This window comes from Lathyrus oleraceus, chromosome 2 (genome assembly GCF_024323335.1).
Source record: "Lathyrus oleraceus cultivar Zhongwan6 chromosome 2, CAAS_Psat_ZW6_1.0, whole genome shotgun sequence".
Taxonomy (NCBI): Eukaryota; Viridiplantae; Streptophyta; class Magnoliopsida; order Fabales; family Fabaceae; genus Lathyrus; species Lathyrus oleraceus.
In genome coordinates, this window is record NC_066580.1 from 450,217,956 (window position 1) to 450,241,744 (window position 23,789).

At 36.4% G+C, this 23,789-nt stretch overlaps 1 long non-coding RNA gene across 1 annotated transcript; it reads left to right on the forward strand.

Annotated features, from left to right (window-relative positions):
• Positions 1–14,858: 14,858 nt before the first annotated feature.
• Positions 14,859–22,420, forward strand: LOC127120261 (uncharacterized). The gene is made up of 4 exons (XR_007803167.1): positions 14,859–14,993; positions 15,082–15,133; positions 15,225–15,341; positions 22,292–22,420. It is a non-coding gene; the product is annotated as an uncharacterized LOC127120261 (long non-coding RNA).
• The last annotated feature ends 1,369 nt before the right edge of the window (positions 22,421–23,789 follow it).

The following is a 23,789-nucleotide window of genomic DNA, read 5'->3' on the forward strand; positions in this document are numbered from 1 at the left end:
ATCATCACCAAGAGATTCATTGTGCTTGATCAGATACCTTGAGATTAGGGTTTTGACCTCTAGTCAACCCTAATCATCTGCATTGTGCCAATCAGGGCTTGTCAAGGAGATGAGGTCTTCATTGAGATGGGGATCATCATATGGTTTCATTTAGCTTATGGAAGCTAGGGTTTCATCATTGAGCCATTTCATCAGGAGTTTGAGGCTCAAGATCATCAGTGCATAGCCAATTCATCTATCAGTCAACAAAAGTCAACCACAAGTCAACTGATGGATTTGGAGGTGGGAGAGGGTTACAGACACTTCATTCATGTCCAAACAAGTTTCATTTGACATTACAAACATTGAGATTGGAGAAAATAAAGTCAGATGAAAACTTTCCAAAAATAGAAAGTGACTTGTAATTCAAAATTGCCAAAAATGGAAAGGTTTTATCCTTAAAATTACATGTCAAAAAATGCTTCAAATGAAATTTTGCCCAACATGAAAGTTGTAGATCTTGCTCTCACCTTTCCAAAAAGTCCAAGAACATGAATTTATCATTTGTGGTTGGCAAGTTATGATCAAATCATGGTCAAGAAAAGTTGAATTTCAAAGTTGGATAACTTTCACACCAAATGGCCAAATGAAGTGGGACTTTTTGGAGCAAATTTCTTTTGATCTCCTCTATCCAAAACAAGCATTACATGTCATGAAAACTCATCACAAAAAAGTGCATTTTTCACTTGACTTAATTTGAATTTTGGAGGGAAAAAAGGCACTTTGAAAAATATTCATTGTATTCACTCAATTCCACTTGCATTTGCCTCTGCATCACATTTCCAATTGAATCAAAACAGAAAAATGCACTGTTACATTGGTTTTGTGCACTTGAGGGTGAAATGCTAAATTTGTCATAAAACTTGGTTTTGGCTTAAACACTTGCATTAACACTAATCATGATTAGCAACATGCTTAACATCACATATATAAACTAAATCACAACTGTTTCATTGCTAATCATAACAGAATTCTGAATTTGAGATCTAGATCCAAAAAACTCTTCACTTCTTCTCTCAACTTTTCTCCAAATTTCTTCACAAACCGTGCCAAGATCTTCATCAATCCTTCATCCATGAGCATAGTGGAAGCTAATTGAAGCAAGATCTCATCATTTTCAAGCCAAATCGTGAACTGTTGCAAGTGAACTCATCCATGGCAGTTCGAGTTTTCATCAAGATCAAGCACAACTGAGCTGTTCTTCCTCATTCATTCATCTTCCTTATCATCATTGAGCATCTGTTTCACTGTGCCATAGCCAGAATCCACGTGTTTCAACTCTGCCATCCAATCAAGGTCAGTTTTCGAGCATGATGATTCTTGAAATTGATATGTGTTTTTGATAGATCTTGGAATGTAGGTCACAGTGCAATTTGTTTCATTGATTTTCATCAAGTATTGAACAAGTTATGTGGATCTTAAGTTTGATGCATAGAAATGTTTCCCTTCGAATCTCTTGATTTAGGAGGAATTAGGATAAATAAGTTTGAGATTGTTGATGTACGTTGAGAGAGGATTCTAGTGATATAGATCTTGTTAATTTTGGTGAACAATTGTTCTTGAGCTATGAATGTATGAAGAACATGGATGAATGTGTGAAAAATCGTTTCCAGATTTGCTTTGATCCGTGCCTGGCCTGTTTCTGCATGGTTTTTGTGTTTGTCTCCCATACAACCAATTGCGCCGCGCCACCTGTATTAGTGAAATGCAGCGCTTCATGTGGCGCGCGCTAGATTTGAATTCGAGCGGAGTTCGATCCTCTGCTCCAGCAGTTCTCATATTTTGGTTTTGGCCTTTATTCAATTATGCTTATCATGTTCACATGTCTCCATTCATCATTTTTTAATTTTTCTCCACATTAGAAAATTCATATCTCACAAAATATTAACCCAATTAATATGAGATTTTTTCCACCATGATCCTTGCCATGTCTACTATTTTATGGTGATTTTTATTAAAATTGTGCACGTGTGGATTTTTGCATGGCCTAGGGTTTGTTCATACATGTGTTTGCTTGCACCTTGCTTGATATTTTGATCATGAAATGATGATGCTTAATCCAAAATTCTTGAAATTTTGCATGTGTAAAATAGACATCTCAATGAACATTTTGGTTTAGCGTTTGTGATTTTTTCTTTTCTGGTTTGTGAGATATGAGCTGTTGAATCTAGGTGTGACAATTTGTGTCACACCATTTCTTGCTTGACTTTCTGATTTTATTTGGCATGCCATATGAACTTGAAATGAGCTGAATTTTTGCATGTTGACTCTTTTTGATGTCAAGTTTGCTCATGAATATTTGTGGATTTTTTGAGTGCATTTCCAATTTGTTTGAGAATTTCCTTTCTGTTTGACCAATTGTGGACCTCTTGTGAGTCATGATCTTATATGATTTGTGAAATTCTTGTTGTTTATTGGATGGACTTGAAATTTTGTGGAGTGATTCTAGACATCTTGAAGTTTTCCATGGATTTGGTTTGGTTCATTTATCTTATGCCAATTCTGTTTTATGCTTGCTTGAAGTTGATGCATGATTTGGTGCCTTGTATGGACTTGTATATGCATACCTTGACTTATGGATTTTATTTTACTTGCTTCCAATTGTCCAAATGGCTTGAAATTTGGTGTGTAGATTATGGTATGAATGTTGTTTGATCATGAATTTTTTGGGGATTTATTGAAATGTTTGTGAGTTGATTTGAATTGGATCTTTCTGTTTGATCCTATGAGGTTCTAAATTGCATGCTTTGCACTAAATGCTTTATGAAATGATATTGGCTGATGATATGAATATGAGACCACTTGGATTTGATTCTCATTTGATTGATCTTGGTTTTTGATAATTTTCATATTCTGTTTTGGTTTATTGCTCCCATTTTGACCCTAGGCCATGTCCTAGTGGTTAGTGCTTAATGTTTGAGCTTTGTTTCAGGTTAAAAGAGCACAATTGCTTATACTTAATGATGTGCACTCAATTGGAGTTGGCCCATTGCTTGTTTATGACTAAACTTGAGTTTGTTTTGTAGGCTTTGAGACTTAAGCTTAAGCTTTATGGCTTGCACCTTTGTGCATTGATGCTTGTTTGTCTGTTTATGTACAGTTGACTGTTGACCATTAGCTTATCTGTTTGACTGTTTGAGCTGTGTACTGATTATGTTAGATTGATTTCAGGTACAGTTGCTATAGTTCATTGTGAACTTGCTTTTGCTATTGCTTGGTTGCTTAACCAATTGAGGTAGAACTCACTAACTCGATGTAGTCTGGAAGACCTGGCCTGTTACTTGGCCAGGCACCTGTCTGAAGTCCTCCTTAAGAGGCAATGCTTGTGATTGTTTATCTTTGTCCCCAAGCAGGAAAAGACCTTTGTTAAGGCAATTGGCAGATACAAGAGATGTGCAATCCATCTCCTGCTATTCAGTTAAGTCATCCCTTTGCTCACACAACTGGTGTTGATGCATTGTGGATAGTAACCCAAGATCCTTGTACAGTTGTACAGTTGAGTCAGTGTCATAAGTGTAGAAGGGTTCCCACTTTCTGAACCCACACTTCTTTGTCTGAAGCTCTCCCTGGCCAGGGATAAGAGCTGTGAGGCACACCCCTCACTTCCTATTTCATCTGGCTTCACCCTAACTCTCAATGTTAGGGTTAAGAGCTAACATCACCCGATTACAGTTGGCTTGTGTTTCGCAGCCTAACCCTTGTGTGAGCCCACTTTGTCTGTATATAGTGTGTGCTAATTGTGAATGTTTGCTTTGTTTTGATTATACTTGCATGCTTTGCTTTGCCTTGTTAGGATTAGCTTGCTGCCTGAGCAAGTTAGATAGCAACCTTAACTTAGGGATGATATGCATGATAACATCTAGGCTCGAGTCATAGTCTCCCTAGTTGTGTCTCCCTCTGTATCTGGTTAGGCTAGTCTTTCTCCCCTGTTCAGGGGAACTACGTTGCCCTGATCCTCATACCAGATGAGGTACGTAGGCAGGAGGTCGTACGAGATCTCTCCGGGCACCCTTTTCTTTTTTTGAGTGTGTTGTGCTTGACAGCTATCAGGCTCGAGTTCCTGACTCCCTGTTAGTCTGTGTGTTCACCCTTTTTCTTTTTTGTGTGTGTTTGCTTGACAGTTGCTAGGCTCGAGTGCCAGACTTCTTAGTAACTTGTTGCTTGTTTCTTATTGTGTGTGTTAGGAGATGGATGTAATCCCAGTGATTGGCATTCCGTATCCTTTTGTTGTGTGCTTGGAGTCCGGTATAAGTCCATCAAGTGGCATCTTCTTTCCAGTGTGGGTTTGTTTGGTTCGGAAGCTGATGTAAGTCCAGCGATTGGCGTTCGGGTTCCATGTTTGCCTTTTTGTGTCTTGTTTTGTTTCGGCGTGCGTGAGCCGAACTACGGTAGCTCTGATTCTCATTCCAGACGAGATACGTAGGCATAGGATGCGATATCCTAGCGAGCCCTCTCCCCTCTTCTCCCACCTGTGTTGTTTTCAGTGTGTGTGTGTGATGTTTGTTTTAGCAACCTTTTTCTATCGTTTGAGCGTGGATCACGTCGAGTATGACGGATGCGTAGGGGTGCTAATACCTTCCCTTTGCATAACCGACTCCCGATCCCATCTCTCTTTGGTCGCGAGACCATGTCTTTTCCAGGTTTACTTCGAGCGTTTCCTTTCCCTCTTTTGGGATAAATAACGCACGGTGGCGGCTCTGTGTTGTTTTTGTTTTAGCCCGCCGGTTGTTTTTCGCGGATGCGACACCATGTACTATTTGATTACGTATCCATTTTGATCTTATCTTCTAAGTCATTGGCTTCTAATGAAAGTTGACGAAGCATGAAATGAAGAAACATACAACTGGATTCAGAAACTTAAGAATCTTCAGTCATAATCTTGACAACATCAACAGTCTGGCTTGAGATCTTCAATATCTTCAGAATCTTCAGACTCTTCAATAAGAACCTTGATAACCTCAACGTATGGCTTGAGATCTTCATAATCTTCAGCTAAGTAACACAACTTTAGAAGCTTTCCATTATTTTGAAGTTTGATGATCAGAGTCACGTCCAGAAGCACAAACCGAGAGAACGTTATAACAACGACACAACGTCTCTTGATAAGCTTCTCGGAAGTGAATCAGCACAGAAGCAGAAAGATCATTGCAACAACAACTTGAACATCTTTCAGAACTTCTCATGATTAGCGCTAAAGCAGATTTTAGAACACAATGTTCAGAAATTGATGACATTGCACGTCATAAGCTCATAATCAGAATTGGATGTTAAAGCTACATAATAACAACCCATTAGGGTACCAAATATGTTCTCACATAAATACAACAATGTTATAATCAAAACTCAAGGTATAATTGCATAACCAAATATTTTTCTAACAATCTCCCCCTTTTTTATGATGACAAAAACATGTATTTTGATGAACAATTTTGTACAGGGTAATCATAGAACGATACATCTTACAGAAGCACAAAGCTCCCTATGAGATGTATAGTTCTAAAAAGATAAAATCAGAATGAAAGAACACTTTCCTGACTAACCTTTTTGAAGTACCAAAATGATCTTCCATCAGAATCTGGTTTGTCTTCAGAAGTTGCTTGATGTTATCCAGAACACTAGTTGTTAACATCAACAGTCTGATGAACTTCACTTCAAAAGCTTGGTTGAACTCTTTTGAAGAAGATTCAGAGCCTGGTTCTCTTTGAAATTCCTTCTGAACCTTTGAAAAAGCCTGATTATGAATTCTTCTTAAAGAGCTTGAAAGCCAATTATGATTACGATGGAATTAACAATTACTTTGAACTTGATGCTGAATTTTTAGTTCTTCAAAACTTAATGCCAAGTTTTGATTCCTGGTTGAGATCTTTCTCAAATAACAATGTTAAAACTTCAGACTCAAAAAGTATACCATTTATTCAGAAGCTGGTAACTTAAGTTTTGATCTGAAAAACTTTAAGAGCTTTTGTTGTTTGAACTTATCCCTGCAAAACATTTAACAAACTATTCTTCGAAGTAGTTTTTATCAGAAACATTAAAACATGTTTAGGTTATGATTCATGAATATAGGTATATCAAAATCAAAATACATTCTCCCCATTTATCATCAATCAAAAATACATAAACAAATAAAAGAAAAGTGATTAAAAGAAACACACGTGATTTCATTAAATAGTTCCAAAAGGCATAAACAATACAATCATGTTTTAGAAATACAAAACACTTAAGCACAATAAAAACACAAAAAGTTGCAAAACTATTTTGAAAAAGGCTAAGGGTTACATGGCGAAGGTGGCGGCGGAAGTCTAGATAGTATCAACTAAAATATCATTTCCTGCCTATCCAAACGTTCTTTAACTGGAGCATTTTCAGCTTTCATATCCTCAATGGTCTTCATAAGCACTTCAGGAATACCCCTAGAAGAGGTTCCAGCAGACAGTTGATTATTAGAAACCTCAATTTGTTGTTCTTCAGAAGCAATTGGCTGAGCAACAACATCTTCTATAACACATTATGGATGACCATAATCTACCTCAGTTTCCTGAACAACTTCCTTAACCTCTGGAGCAGGAAGACACAATGGAGTATTTTGTAACTTTTACAGTTCTATAAGGGGTATGAACCCAGAACATAATTTTCTTTCAAAAACTTTATACCAAAAGTTCTTCAACTTGGAGATCTTGGAGTTTATCCAGCTCCTGTAAGCTTTCCAAGTAGCGTCATTTTCTGCAGGATTAGCTGATAAACAACTAGTCCTCATAGCAGCGTGAAGACAACTTCTTGAGTTAGACTCAAAATTCTTTAGAATCGTACCAACATTTAGGTTAGGTTTATGTTGGCTAGGGAATCTGACATAAAGATTTCTTATGGTTGGATGAGGATCTGAACCATGAACAATTGGAAGAAGAGTGAGAATGAACTTATGTCTTTCCGAATCAGATACTTCTGGTTCAGGTTCAAATTCGAACATGCCTTAAGGAGTATCTTCAGACACTTGGTTACCAGAATCTCTCAAAGGAGATCTTCTGGATGTTGTTATATTTGGGATTTCAATGTGGGGAGCACAAACAATCGAAGATAGAGGTGGAATGGGTGATGAAGGTAATTGTGAATGAGGTGGTGTTTGTGATATATGTTGTTGTGGTTGATATAACTGAATTTCAGAAACTTTAGGAGTTTCTGTAACAGGTTCTATAACAATTGTGTTTGTGGGAGGTGGTTGTGAAATGGGAAATGGTTTGAGAAGGAGATGGAGAAGGGTGTGTTGGTAAGATCCATTCATAAATTACAGAGTCAGAAACAAAAATATTTCTGGCCGTAAGAATCTTACCAGGAGTAGGAGTGTCAGAAGCTTTGGAAGACAGTTGGACAACGCCAGACGTTTCCTTTAGAAGCATTTCTTTATGGTGCTTACTGAGAGGCACCTCATTTTCATCCAAAAAAGTAACAACCTTCTTCTTCTTTTTCTGAGGTCTTAAAGATCCTTCTTCACGAGACTCTTTCTTCCTCTTCCTATGCACATCTGGGTAAGTCTCTGGTAAGTTAAATGGGTCAACCATTATATTTATGCCATCATTAAGACAACTCTCAAGGTGATACTCCAGAACTTCCGGAGGATCAATCTTGGTGAAGATTGAGAAGTTGTCAATCAAAATCCTCGTTCCACACATATCATCCTTTGAAGGAATGAAATCTGGCTTGACGACCTTGGAAATGAGACCCATGCTCTTGAGATTCTTCCCTTAGAAGATCTTTCCAACATCCTTAATTATCTCCTCAATTTAACCACTGACCAGAAAGTCATCCACAAGACTATTTTCAACAAGAAGGTTAGAAGTTAACCTTTCATTTGGAATGAACCTTCTCTTCTTGGTCATACTTCTAGTTCTAGTCTCTCTAATAGAATCCCTGATAAACTTGAACAAAATCGCAGGAAGTGGCAATTTGTACCCTTTTTCCAAGAAGAACAACATATACTTTTGGATAGTGTTTATGTAATCAGTGGAGTTTGTATTGGGTCGATGATAAATACATCCCAAAATTATCTTGAACCAAAGCCTGAATCAACTTATCAGGTAAGTCTTTAGCACTTGGACCTTTGCCTTCATCCAACTTTGTTCCTTCCTTGAAAATAACAGATGCTACCCTAACTTCTCTTCTTGCATCTGTTTTAATATTGTAAACCCCTTTTCCATAACCATTGTGAGAAATTAGATCAGTAGTTGATTTCTCAATGACAATAATCTTCATGTTCATAACAAAGGAAGAAATGTTGTCATTGGTATAAATAACATGTATCCAAAACTGCTTCACAAGCACTAGATATGTTGGACTAGTTAATCTTTCGAAGAATCCCTTCCACCCTTGGAATTCCAAAGTCTCAGAGAAATTGAAGCCATTATCCTTCAGATTTTTGAAATCCACAATGTTTTCGCAAAGAACCATAAGCTAATCAATATGAATATTGAGAGTTAGTTCAAGAATCCCTTCCATAACGAGATGATTCTCGTCAGCAATGGAGCGGATAAGAGGTTGTTGTTGTTGTTGTTGAAGTTTTTGTTGTTGAGGAGCAGCCATTGTTGAATGTTGAAGATGAGGATGAATAGTTGCAGATGAGGTGTTTAAAGGTTTGAAATATTGAAAGTATGGGAGTAAAGTGCGCATAGTGTGAAAATGTAAGTGAAGTGAGTTTATATAAAAAAAATAGTAATGATGACAACAAAGGGAATACGTCGTCATAGGGAAACATAAACGATTTAACCTAATCCCAATATATAGAAACCCAATGTGTCACACTGACATCATACATGCTCAGAAAGTGGGACAACTATCACCACTAAGAACTACATGATATCAAATGACAAGACAAACATTTAATGTAACAACTGTTCAGAATCAAGAAGGAAAATCGATAAGATTGCTTCTGATCAAAATCTTTTTGATTCATGAAGCTTCCTCACTTCAGAAAGCTCATGTCTCATAATCAACAATTAAATTCTTATAACCTAATATAGAGTTCTGAAGACTTAACGTTCTGAAATTAATCTTTTCATTATGGACAAAAATCCATAAATAAGTTTTTCAGAATGAAAACGAATCTATCTTCAGCAAGGGATTTTATAAAGATATCAACCCATTGATGGTCTTTATCAACAAATTTTAAGTGAAAAACACCCTTCTAAACATAGTCACGTAAAAAATGATGTTTAATTTCAATATGCTTAGCCTTAGAATGCAAGATAGGATTCTTAGACAAATAAATAGCAGAAGTATTATCACAGAGAATAAGAATGTTACTCTCAAATATCTGATAATCTTCCAGCTGACTCTTCATCCAGAGTATATGAGTGATGCATCCAGAAGCTGCAATATACTTAACTTTGGTTGTTGAATGCACAGTTGTTGAATGTCTCTTACTGGACCACGAGATCAGATTGTCTCCAAAAAATTGACAACTTCTTGAAGTATTTTTCCTTTCTATTCTGTCCCCAGCATAATCAGCATTATAATAGCCTATTAATCTGTATACACTTGATTTTCTATAAAACAAACCAAGGTTAATAGTACGTTTCAGATACCTAAAGATTCTCTTAGCAACAATTATGTGAGTCTCCCTAGAATCTGATTGGAAGCGAGCATATAAGCAAAAATTGAATAAAATATCAGGTCTAGAAGTTGTTAGATAAAGGATAAAGCCTATCATATCTCTGAATAACTTTTGATTTACCTTACTGCTCATCTCTTCTTTCTTCATAATGCATGTAGGATGCATTTGAGTCTTTATTGGCTTGCATTCTGACAAGTTAAACTTCTTCAGAAGTTCTCTTGTATACTTGCTCTGATGAATGTATGCTCCTTTTGAATGTTTATCAATTTGGATTTCCATAAAGAACTTGAGTTCTCCCATCAGACTCATTTCAAATTATACCTGCATTGACTTAGCAAAATCCTTGCACAATGAAGCATTAGCAGAACCAACAAAATATCATCAACATAAATTTTCACAACTAGAATATCATTCTTAAAGGTTTTGCAAAAAAACATTGTGTCCACTTTCCCTCAGGTAAAATTATTTTCCAAAATGAAGTTACTTAGTTTATCATACCAAGCTCTAGGAGCTTGTTTCATACCATATAACGATTTTTTTCAGTTTGAAAACAAAATATGGGTTTTGAGAACTTTCAAAACTATGGGGTTGGAGCACATCCATTTAAGAATGCAATCTTAACATCCATCTAATAAAGAATGATGTTATGATTGACTGCAAACGAAATTAAAAGACAAATAGACCATAACCTGGCAATTGGAGCAAAGGTTTATGTATAGTTTATACGTTCTTGCTAACTATAACCTTGTGCTACCAATCGAGCCTTGTTTCTGACAACTTCGCCCTTCTCAGTGAGCTTGTTTCTGAAGACCCATTTGGTTTCAATAACACGGAAACCCTTTGGTTTCTGAACAAGACCTCAAACGTCGTTTCTTGTGAATTGATTTAATTCCTCTTGCATAACCAGAACCTATTCATTATCTAGAAGAGCTTCATTAATAGATGTGGGCTCTATCATAGATACCAAACCCATATGAGTTTCTTTAGAAGGTTTGAATGAAGATCTAGTTCTGACTGATGCGTCGTTATCTCTCAGAATCAATTCTTCAAAATGAGAAGTTCTTGGTCTACTCTTCTTCTGATGAGTTGGACCAACGACAGTTTCTGGTTGAGTCATTTATGAGTATTTTGCTTCAGCATCTTTAGTCTTTCCTTCTGAGTCTTTTTCTCCAGAATCATTATCCTTGGGTTCTTAAAGATTGATCTTCAAATCTGCAAATTTCTCAACTAGCTTTGACTTTTAGGGGTCAAGCTTATCATTGAATCTAACATGAATTGATTCTTTAACAATTCGTGTCTCAGTGTTAAAGACTCTGTAGCCTTTAGAGCATTCATAAAATCCTAACAATAAACACTTATGTGCTTTAGAATCAAACTTGCCAAGATTCTCTTTAGTGTTCAACATAAAACACTCACATCCAAAAGGATGGAAGTAAGAAATGTTGGGCTTTCTGTTCTTCCACAATTCATAGGGAGTCTTACCCAGAATAGGTCTAATAGGAATCCTGTTCTGAATATAATAAGCTATGTTAACTACTTTTTCCCAGAAATGCTTAGCCATATTAGTTTATTGGATCATGGTGCAAGCCATTTCTTGCAAAGTCCTATTCTTCTTTTCTACAACTCCATTTTTCTATGGAATTCTAGGACATTTGAAATCATGGGAAATACCATTTGCATAAAAAAGATTTTCAAAATGTTTACTTTCAAATTCGCCACCATGATTCCTTATGACTCTGACTATTTTGTAATTCATTTCTGTTTGCACCAGTGAGCAGAAGGTAGAGAACACAAAACATGACTTATCCTTGTGTTTCAAAAATTTACCCATGTCCAACGACTATAGCCATCAATAATGACCAATCCATACTTCTTACCATTGACAGAGGCAGTTTCCACTGGCCCAAATATATCAATGTGCAAAAGTTCTAACAGTCTAGAGGTAGATACAATAGTTTCGCTTTGAAAGATGTTTTAGAAAACTTGCCTTTCTGACATGCTTCACAAAGAGAATCTGAAGCGAACTTCAGGTTGGATAAGCCTCTAACTAATCCAAGCTTATTTAGCCGAGAAATCCTTCTCGTGCTAACATGGCTTAAACGTCTGTGTCATACCCATTGCTCCTCATTAGCAGACATTAAACATTTTACATTTTGATCCTCAAGATCAGAAAGTTTGATATTATAAATGTTGTTTTTTCTCTTTCCGTTAAAAAGGACGGTATCATATTTTTGACTAACAACCTTATAGGATTTTTGATTAAAAATGATACCATAATCATTGTCACTAAGTTGACTAATAGACAATAGGTTATGCATTAAACCATCGATCAAAAGAACATTAGTAATAGAAGGAAGTTTACCGTTACCAATAGTTCCAGAGCCAATGATCTCCCCTTTATGGTTTCCTACGAAACCAACGAAGCCTCTAAGCTTGAGTTCCAAATCTTGGAACATAGACCTTCTACATGTCATATGTCACGAGCATCCACTGTCCAGGTACCATGACTGGTGTTTCAGCTGAGTTACTAAGGATGCCAACAACATAAATTATTTTATCCTTAGGTACCCACTTTCTAGGTCCTCTTTTATTAGTTTTCCTGGAGTTTCTTACAACTTTGGGTCTTTGTGCAGAAGGATAATCACATGGAATTTGAGCATTATACTTAGGTTTCAGAACTGAGTTCTCACCCTTTGTATGTTTCTGTGTCTATGCAGAAACATCAAGCTCAGTGCCATCAGACACGAAATGCTCATAGAGAGGTTTTGGTTTTACCTTCTGATTTTCGTCAGGTTTTATAGTTTATATACAACCTAAACCTTTCTTGCCATTTATGCTAACTCCATAGATTAAAGAAGCTATTTTACTTCTATCTATGCTTTTAGCCATAAAGTACTGAAATGCTGGGTCATATCTAATGACGCAATCAGTACCAAAAGCTTTTGAGACTATTTCTTTCTCTAGTTTTAAAATTTTACTTTTCAAAGCAGAGTTGTTGCTTTCTAAAGAAAATACTTTTTCATTTAGGGAAGAAATATCTTTCTCAAGCTCGCTACGAGTTTCAGAAGTAACTACTTGGACTTGTTTAAGGTCCTTGTACCTACTTTGAAGACTCTAATACTTTTCTAGTATTTTAGAGAGACATGATTCTAAATCAGAACGAGATAGTTCAAAAAACACCTCTTCAGAATCAAAGTCTGATTCTGGTTTTGATAACACCTTGTCTTCTGGTTCTTCAGAACCTTCTGGATCAATTGTAGTTGCCATCAATGCAACATTGACTTGTTTTTCGTCAAAATCTTCTTCTTCGGATTATGAGTCATCCCATATAGCCATCAACCTCTTCTTGCCTTTAGAAAACTTCTTCTTAGGCATTATGTCGTTTTACAGCTTAGAACACTCATTTTTGTAATGGCCTGACTCCTTGCACTCAAAGCAGATAACCTTTTTACCAGAAACTTGCTTCCATTGTCCAGACGAAGAATTAAAGTGACCAACAGTCCTTCCAGCTCTTCTGAACTTCCCTTGCCCATTCTGCCTATGCTTCCAGAGTTTGTTGACCCTCTTAGAAATCAAAGGCAATTAATCATCATCTTATGACTTTTCACCAGAAACTTCTGATTCTTCCTCAGCTTGATAAGCTCTTATCTTTGCAGGCTTGGACTTTAAAGCAACAAATTTACCTCACTTATGAGGTTCATCTTCCTCGAGTTCAATCTCATGGCTTCTCAAAGAACTAACAAGTTCTTCACGACTGATACTATTAAGATCATTTTCCAACTTCAAAGCAGTTACCATAGGTCTCCATTTTTAGGGAGACTCTTGATTATCTTTTTGACATGGTCAGTTGTAAAGTATCCTTTGTCTAGAACTTTCAGTCTTGCAACAAGCATCTGAAATCTTGAGAACATAGTCTCAACGATTTCATCATCTTCTATTCTGAATGCTTCGTACTTCTGGATTAAGGCCAAAGCCTTTGTCTCATTTACTTAAGCATTTCCCTCATGAGTCATCCTCGGAGATTTAAATATGGATTTGACAGATTATCTGTTTGTTATCTTCTCATACTTCGTATAATAGATAACATTTAGCAATATCGTTCTAGCCTTATGATTATTTTTGAAATCATTCTTTTATTGATCTGTCATAGCACTTTTTGCTATATTATTTCCTTTAGCATTAACTGGATAAACGTAGTTATCGACTACAAGATCCTAGAGATCAACATTGTATCCAAGAAAGAAACTTTCGATTCTATCTTTTTAGTAATAAAATTTCTCACCATAATGTTCTCTTTCATTGTTGCTAACAATGTTAGCAGTGACCATTGTTTCTCACACAAACTAAATCGGTACTGAACACGGTGAAGTGTTGATAAATCTTTTATCACAATCAGAACAGGAGCTCTGATTCCAATTGAAGGTATGAAAAACATAAAAAATAGGGGGTTTGAATTGGGTTTTAAAAAACAAAATCTTTTTACCAACTCAAAAACACCACTCAAATGTTAATAACAAAGAGATAAAAACACAAGTATTTTTATCCCGATTCGCTTGAAACTCAAAGCTACTCCAATTCACCTGTCAAGGATATTTTTCCTTATACACAAGGATTTAATCCACTATAATCAACTGATTACTATAATCATAAAAAATAACATTCTTTGTCTTCTCAAGGATCCGACTATACCCTAGTCTCCTTAAAGAATCACAAAGAACAACCTTTCACTACTAGAATAAGTCATTTTAGCCTCCTAGTTTAGAGTCGGCCACCGACACGGACACTATTAGTGTCGGCTAAGCCTACACTAACGGACTCTATCTACGTACATCTTTTAAGACAAGTTATTTTTTTTATCAGTGTCGGCAAAACCGACACTACTTGTTATGTTACCTTTGAAGAATGTTTGATTAATTTATTTAGAGTCGGTGAGACCGACTCTATCTAGTAGCATTATTTTTTAATTAGTATTAATTTACTTAGAGTCCGCTTAGCCGACGCTATTCTTATAACATATACATTTTCCATTTATTTATCTATAATATATATATATATATATTTAAGGTTTAAGTATTTTATTTATTAATTAGAGTCCGCTTGGCGGACTCTATGGAATTTTCTATTTCGGACCAAAAATTGCGCGACAACTTATTTCCCTCTTTCCTTTTCCCTCGTCATTTTTCACTCTCCCTCCATTTCATTTCACAAAACGAAAACCCTAATTCCATGCTAAATCGTGAATCCGTTTTTTCCCAATTTCGTGAACCGATTCGTGAATCCCTAATCCGTGAATCCATTGAAGAATCCCTAATTCAAAATCCCTCGTTAAAGGGTTTCTGAATCATCAAAGGTAATGCATATTCATCTCAAGTGATTTCCATGGAGTTTTGGTTTAATGAGTATGAGATAGTCATATGTTTTATGTTTTCTGAATGTAGGTTTTCCAGAACTATCGGCTTTGTGGATGCTGGAATCAACTTTTCTTTGCAAGTTTAGTATTGTTTCCAAATATGTTTAAAGTCTCCTTTAAGTCTGAAACTACAAAAATCAAATTATTTGCTAATTGGTTTTCTGAATGTAGGTTTTCAAGAATGCTCATCTTACTTAGTGGAGGCAGTAAGCAGTTGTTGAATGCAAGTTAATTTGGAACCGAAGCACTATATCATCCGGGATTTTGCAAAGACAACTCTTTCTCAAGGTTAGTCATCCCTATGTTAATTTGGAACCAGACTGAACTGTTAGTGTTTGCAATAGTTAGTGTTTGCATCAGTTAGTATTTCTCAAGGTTGAGAATTATTTATGAATTGATTTTGTGGTTATGAGGAGGCTATGGAATTTCCTAAGTTCTGCTTAATTATTTCTTATGGGGTCAAACTAAAAGAGCTGAAAAAGTTTGTGCTGGTTTAGATTTGTTTTTGTGGAACCAAGGTTTATGGTATGTTGATGATATTGATGCATGTTTTCATCCTTCCTCTTATCTTGAATGTCCTTCATGTGGTTCTCTTGATGATGTTGCCTCCGAGTAATTTCCAGTTGTTGCATTGTGTATTGATGATGCGGCTGCTTGAGTGCTTTATAGATGAACTCATATCTGTAGTTTAGTTTCCTTTTTGTTGTTTGATGTATGTCCTCTAATGCTCTAGATTGTCCTATTCTTGATGAGATATTTGCTGTTGAGCCTTCCTTGCTTCAGGCTGAAGGTGATGTTTTCATTGTGCCACCTGATTTGGCTGTTGTGCTTCTTGAATTATCTGCTGTGCCTGCATTCCATAACTGATTTCTGATGTGAGTTGCAGTGCCAGTATCAGCCATTTGTAACAATCTGTGTGTCTGCTATATATTTGTGACCTGATTATTAGTGCTTGTTTTCTAACTGTTGTTGATGTGTCTTAGTTAGTGCTTTGCTTGCTTCTAGTGACTGCAATTGAGAAGTGTTCCTTTGTTCTGTCTTGTGTTGTTGTCCTGTTGTGCATTCCACGAATTCGCGATATAGGGTTCGAAGAGGTTAGAATGGTGATTTATGTTAGAACGTTCGAAGAAGCCGCAAAGTTATGAGAGAGTGAGGTTATAGTCATTTTTCAATTCTGTTTGCAGGTGATTTGCTTGAGAAGTTTGTTGGGAAAAGTTGTTAGGTAACGGTTTAGAATTTGTTGTGAAATTCGGTTAGTTGATTTTGGTCATGAGAGAATGATGGTTCTGTTAGTTGGTTCCGTTAGTTGTGAAGAGTGAAGGTTCAGTTCTGTTATAGGTTGGGAAGAGGAGTTTTGAAGTTTGTTATTTTCGGAGCGGTTGTTGAAGAAACCTGGAAGTTTGAAGTTGGTTAGTGAGGTTCAGTTTCTATTAACAAAGTTAGTTATTAGTGAAAGTGGAATTCTGTTATGAACTTCTTAGCTAATTAAGTGTTAGGAAATTAATTAGTTGAATGTGTTATTACTTATTAGTAATGTCAGCTGTGAACTATTGTTGAAAGTCTAATAGTTTGCTTCTGTTAATGTTAATGTTGAGTTGTTATGACTTAAATGAAACCATGATATGCTTTTATTGTGGACTGCTATTAGCGAACTGTTTGGTGATTACTGAATTTCTGTTAGGATGGAGTTAAGTTTCTGTTAGATTTCTTACTTGAGTTAAGTCTGCTATCAGTTAGTAGGTTGTTTTGAATTCTGTTATGACTGTTAATGTTTGTTAAATTTCGGTTAAGTGAAAATTGTGAGAGTTAATTAGTTAGGAAAACAGAATTGAAAAATGACTATAACCTCACTCTCTCGTAACTTTGCGGCTTCTTCGAACGTTCTAACATAAATCACCATTCTAACCTCTTCGAACCCTATATCGCGAATTCGTGGAATTGTGAACCCTACAAATTTTTGAACTTTATTTTGATTTCGAACACGCATTGGCTATGTTGTGTTTTTCTCTTTTCGGTTTCCCTTGGATTGCGAATTGGTTATGTTGTAAATGAAATTCTAGCATCGGGATATAACCTTTCACCTTTGTGGCATTTGATTCGCATAGATTTTGTTTATATTTCGAATTAAGTTCTATTCTGTTGTTGTGATCACTGTCCCAGTGTTGTGTTTTTTTTTCTGGTTTCGAGGCGGTTGCTTTGTGTATCGGCTACCTTATGCGTTTTGGTTGCGTATGTTTGTAGGTAGAAGTTTTGTTTTGGTTTGTATGTTGATTTGTGTTGGCATGGTAATAATTTGGTACTACTGTACATGACAGTCTATATAGTGACTACATACTGCAAGTTGTTAGTTATTTCCATTAACATGTAGTTTTGGTTCGGTTTACATTAAAAAATAAACTAAGAATTAAGGCTTACATTGTTTTAGTTAGATTTCAGGAAGTGAGTACAATAGCTTATTGGATTTGTTAAAATATACAGCAGTTTAATAGATTTATAAATCTGTGCAGCAATTTTGTTTACGGTCTGAAATAATAATGTACAATAGTATTAAAATTTGGTATGTTCGTCATGTTTAATTTTTGAACCACTGAAAATAAAATAAAAATCCCTTGGAATGCATGTATTCTATTCTCTCCTAATACCCATTAGGAAGTTATCTGATTTTCTCCTAATACCCATTAAGAACTTATCAGCCATTCATTTTTGTCTAATATATGTTTTAATTTTCAGTGGTTGACGAGTTAATTGTTTGCCTTATAGAAAATGGATCGTACTTGGATGTACGATAGAGTATATTCCAATAGACACGGATTGAAAGAAGAGTATGTTCGCGGGGTTAAAGACTTCGTAAAGAGGGCTTTGAAACAACCTATTTGTAAATCTGAGGGAGGGATAAGGTGTCCGTGTATAAATTGCAAGTGTCTCAAGATAAGAACACCAACTAATGTTAGACTTCACTTGTATCGAGATGGATTTCAACCAGACTATTGGATTTGGACTCAACATGGAGAAGTAGAGCTCAATGTTAATACAAGGAATGATTCAAATAGTAGTGAGCATGTGCATCATGATGACCAAATTGAGGCAATGAATCAGATGGTGTATGATGCTTTTAGGCCTTATGGAGTATTCTCTCACGTGAATGATAACATAGAAGTTGAGGAATATACGGAGGATGAGTTTCCCAACGAAGATGCCAAACGATTTTATGACAAGTTGATATCTTTCAACAAGCCCATTTATGAGGGAGCTACCCAATCAATATTATCAATATCTACTCAACTTCTTGAAATTAGGTCTAATTGGCATGTACCACAAAAAGGTTTAGATTTTGTTGCACAAATGCTTAAAAGTGTATGTCCAGTTCAAAAATGCTTGCCCGAGAACTATTACCAAGCAACACAGTTGGTATCTAAGTTAGGGCTAAAGGTTGAGAAGATTGATTGTTGTAAGAATGGTTGTATGTTATATTACAAGGATGATAGCAATCTATCAGAGTGCAAATTTTGTAATGCTCCTAGGTTCATTCCTCGCAAGACTGGCATGGGAAAGTACAAAGATATCCCAGTGAAGAGAATGTTCTACTTCCCAATCATTCCCAGATTACAAAGATTGTATGCATCAACTGAGTCGGCAAGTGAAATGAGATGGCATCACATGAACAAAAATAGTTCCAACATCCTTCGCCACCCGTCAGATGGAAAAGCATGGAAACATTTTGATAGTGTATATCCTGACTTTTCTAGGGAACCCAGAAATGTAAGGTTGGGTCTGTGTTCAGATGGTTTTACTCCTTACATTCAAGCGTCTGCTTCTCCATACTCATGTTGGCCAATAATAGTTACTCCGTATAATCTCCCCCCTGAAATGTGCATGACCAAACCATACTTGTTTTTGGCATGCCTCATACCCGGACCTAAAAACCCTAAATTAAAGATAGATGTCTACTTGCAACCATTGATTGATGATCTACATCGATTGTGGTCCAATGGAATATTGACCTATGATATATCTACAAAACAAAACTTCATCATGAAAGCCTGCTTGATGTGGACAATTAATGATTTTCCAGCCTATGGTATGTTATCTGGATGGGGAACACAAGGTAAATTGGCATGCCCTCATTGTATGGAACACACTGATGCTTTCACCTTGAAAAGTGGCCATAAGAATTCCTGGTTTGACTGTCATCGTCGTTTCTTGCCATCTAATCACTCCTTCAGAAGGAGTAAAAGAAGTTTCCTAAAAAATAGGGTTGTGACCAATGAGCCACCTCCCATTTCCACAGGGAAAGATATATGGGCGGTAATAAGTAATTTTCCAAAAGTTACTGAAATTGGATGGGAGGCGAAATGGAAAGAATTCGAAGGGTATGGAGTGGATCACAATTGGAAAAAGCGAAGTATTTTTTGGGATCTCCCATATTGGAAGGATAACTTGTTAAGGCATAACCTCGATGTGATGCACATAGAAAAAAACGTCTTCGATAATATATTTAATACTGTCATGAATGTTAAGGATAAAACAAAGGATAATGAAAAGGCAAGAGAAGACTTGGCTAAATTATGCTTTCGCGGGGACTTGGAGCTCCAACCCTTAGAAAACGGAAAGAATGGTAAACCAAAGGCTAGTTACACTCTAACCAAATCTGAAGCCAAGTTGGTTTGTAAATGGCTTAAGGAATTGAGAATGCCAGATGGCTATGCTTCAAACCTCAGTAGGTGTGCCAATGTAGAAAAGGGTACGGTGCATGGGATGAAGAGCCATGATTGTCATGTTTTCATGGAATGTTTACTCCCAATTGCATTCCATTCATTGCCAGATTTGGTTTGGAAACCATTAACTGAGCTAAGTCGATTCTTTAAAGATCTTTGTTGCAATACATTGAGGATGGACGACTTAATTAAGTTGGATGAGAATATTCCAATTATCATATGCAAGTTGGAAAGGATTTTTCCACCAGGTTTCTTTGACTCAATGGAGCATCTTCCAATCCATCTTGCCAAAGAAGCAATTCTAGGTGGTCCAGTACAGTACCGATGGATGTATCCATTCGAAAGGTAATTGTTGTGGTTGATTTTATTAAGTTATTGCATGTTTATCATAAATTAATAAACGTGGAATGATTGAATGTGCAGATTTATGGGAGTCTCAAAGAGGGCAGTGACAAATAAGGCTAGAGTTGAAGGTTCCATATGTAGTGATTATATACATCGCAAGACAAATTACTTTTGCTCTCATTATTTCAACTCTTTCCGTTTGTTGCCAACCATAAATCTTAGTAACAAACCTCATTTAGACAATGATGACATTCTACCTACAATGTCCATTCTACAAAGTGGCGGTCGACCAAGTGGGAAGTCACGAAAATATTTTCTATCTGATAAGGAATAGAAGTCTTCACATGTGCATGTCTTGATAAATTGTGATGAGGTTAAACCATATCTTGAGTAAGTGTGCATCATAATATATTCAATCAAATTATTGATGCATATCATAATAGATATTTACTTATGAATCGTGTGATTTATTTCAGCATATTCTTAGAGAACCACTCTCTAGATATAGAAGATTCATCTGGGCGCATACATATAGAGTTTCCCATATGGCTGAAGAAATATGTAAATGAGGAGACAAATGGAGTTACTAACCAAGATATAATTGCCTTGTCTCGCAGTCCTGCATCAATGGCCATATCATGGAACATGTATTTTATCAATGGGTACAAGTTTCATACTGAAGAATGGAGCAAAGGTAGAAAAACTAGCAATTGTGGTGTGCACGTGAAAGGTCTTGCAGAAGGAGGAAATACTGATTTTTATGGAATAATCAAACATATCTTTGAGCTAGATTACTTTGGTCTGAAGCATAAGATTCCAGTTTTTTATTGTGAATGGTTTGATCCAACAAGGAATACGGGCACAAAGGTTCACCCACAATATAAAACTGTGGATATTAAGATGGATAAACGTTATCGTCCTTATGATCCTTTCATCCTTGCGCAAAATGCAAGACAAGTGTATTATGTCCCATATCCAGAAATGTGTAGAGATATGCGTGGATGGTGTGCGACAATCACCACAAAACCAAGGGGTCGCGTAGAGATTGACAACATAGAGGATGAAGTACCTTATCAATCTGATGGGATGTTACCGGCGCTACCCAATGTAGAAATTGAAGCAATATCTTGTTTGCGTGACATGTCACAATTAGATGTGTTTGAAGAGATTTTTGATTGCTCTACTAGTGAAGCAGATAGAGGGCATTGATGAAGATAAGCGTGATGTGACGTGAATGAGGGTTCAAATAGAAACAAAAGGGTGAAGCAGAACTAAATTTTCTTTTCTTTCTAGTTTCTCTTTCTAGTTTCTCAGCTAGAATCAATTCTGGACAAGTTATGTAAGATAAATTAAGTCGCTGTGCATTTATCTTTTCCCTGTAGAGAACTTTTTCTTTGTTTACCCCTCCTTTGTTAGCAGCATTCCTTTGTATTTGAAATGGCTCCATTTCTAATATCCAATAATTTGGCTATGTAGTGAATCACTATAGTTCTTCCCTGTGCTATCATGCAGTATAATACTTTCTAAAGGTCAAATACAGTTTTCTACACCTTGCAATATCATTTTACATGTTTTTGCATTAGATCGTTGCATGCTTTATCATGAAGTTGTTGTTAATCTTTTAGTTATTATTACTTTAGGACCACAATAGAGTATGCATATCTTTCTCTTAACTTTTTTTATTGATTGATTAATATGAGTCATGTTTTTATAAAGTTTGGAGATGTATGAGAATATCGTACAACAACAATGAATGTTTTTTATTTAGCAAGCAGCCGCCTCCCTTTATCTGTCTTCTGGCATATAATAAAAAATCCACATCTTCTCTGTTGAAACTAGGGGGCATTTTGGATTCTCCATTAAGAATCCGTACTGTAAATTGCTCAAATTTTTTCCTGTAGAGCAGTGTTGTGTTATCAAATATCCGTAACTGCGGCGCTATGGTAGGTATACGTGGCAGCTTTCGGACTCGCCACAGTATGGAGAGGTTTTTGCTGTTGTTGATGTTTGGAGGGGTTTTTGCGTGTTATGATAATGTTTGGCAACTGCATTTGAATTATCAAAAACAACATTGTTTCTTTTCTTTTACTTTTAATTTTATCAGAAACTGCATTTGATAATGTTATGATAATGTTAAGAGTGTGAGACTGACTAATCCTTTTATTTTTATGACAACAGATGACTAAAAGAGGTGGAAAAGCTAAGGTATTAGCACCAGGAAAACTTCAAGAAGAACGAAATCGCATAATTAACAAGAAGCATATCGTTAGGAAACCTGCTCAAACAACATTGTCTATGCAGGATGCATCATCGACACCAACACCAGCTCAGGCAGCACCGTCCGTGCAGGTTGCATCGTCGATGCCGACATCAGCTTCGAAAAAATCATCTGTGCAGGCTGCATCGTCGATGCCAACACCAGCTCAGGAAGCATCGTCCGTGCAGGTTGCATCATCAATGCCAACATCAGCTTCTAAAAAATCGTGTGTGCAGGCTGCATCGTTGATGCCAACACCAGCTCAGGCAGCATCGTCCGTGCAGGCTGCATCGTCGATGCCAACACCAGCTCAGGCAGCATCGTCCGTGCAGGCTGCATCGTCGATGCCAACACCAGCTCAGGCAGCATCGTCTGTGCAGGCTGCATCGTCGATGCCAACACCAGCTCCAACTGTAGTACCTGTTCATGCCACTACCTCTGAGAAATTCAGTTTTATGCCTACTCCAACTTTAAGCCATCAAACAATGGCTGGCCCTCAAAGTATAAACCTTCAAACAATGGCTAGCCCTTCAAATTTGGCAGAGGAGGAAGATGTGGATGCTGATGAGGATGAGGCGGTGGGTCAAGAAACTATTACCCCTCTTGTGCCAACAATAGATGAGAATGGGAAAGTTATTATAAAACCATCTGGTACTGGGTAAGTCATATATATTCTCATAATTTAATAATTTAGTAGTTTTATTATTGTATTTTGTCTAAAATATATATAACCTGTTAAGAAAGTTGAGAATATTACTATCCATATGATTCTTAATAATTTAGTAGTTTTATTATTGTATTTTGTAGGCTAGTTCCTGCCAAAGAAGTTGCTGGTGCCATTAATTATGCGATACGCAAACAATTTTATAAACCTATACATCATTGGTCTGCACTCGATCCTGATACGAAAGCTGATTGGTTTAAGTTGTTTGGAGTAAGTATTTATTGACTTTTGTCACTTAAGTTGATCAAATTATATTTAAAAAAATAACTAATTGGTTATTAATATTAATTATGTGATTTTAATTATTTTTAGGAGAAGGTTTCGTGGGATCCTTTCGATCATGCATTTGTCTATAGCGCATTTGAAAAAAAAGGAAGAAAACGATTAAACGACATGTTGGGGAAGGCGAGGAGAAAAGGGACTCGACCTTCATGGATTGGTGATGATGCTTGGGTTGAACTTCAAACTTATTGGAAAAAGACCGAGTTTTTGGCTGTGTCTTCTCAAAACAAGACCAATCGAGCTTCCGCAAGAGGCGGAGCAGTCCACACCACAGGCCGTAAGGCTCATATTGATGTTGCACTTCAACTTGTAAGTAATAAAATCCTAACAAATTATTATTATTATGAAGATTCTTTATATCTTGACAGTTTTACTCGTATTCTGTATTGATTATTGGATTATTTGATTTTTGT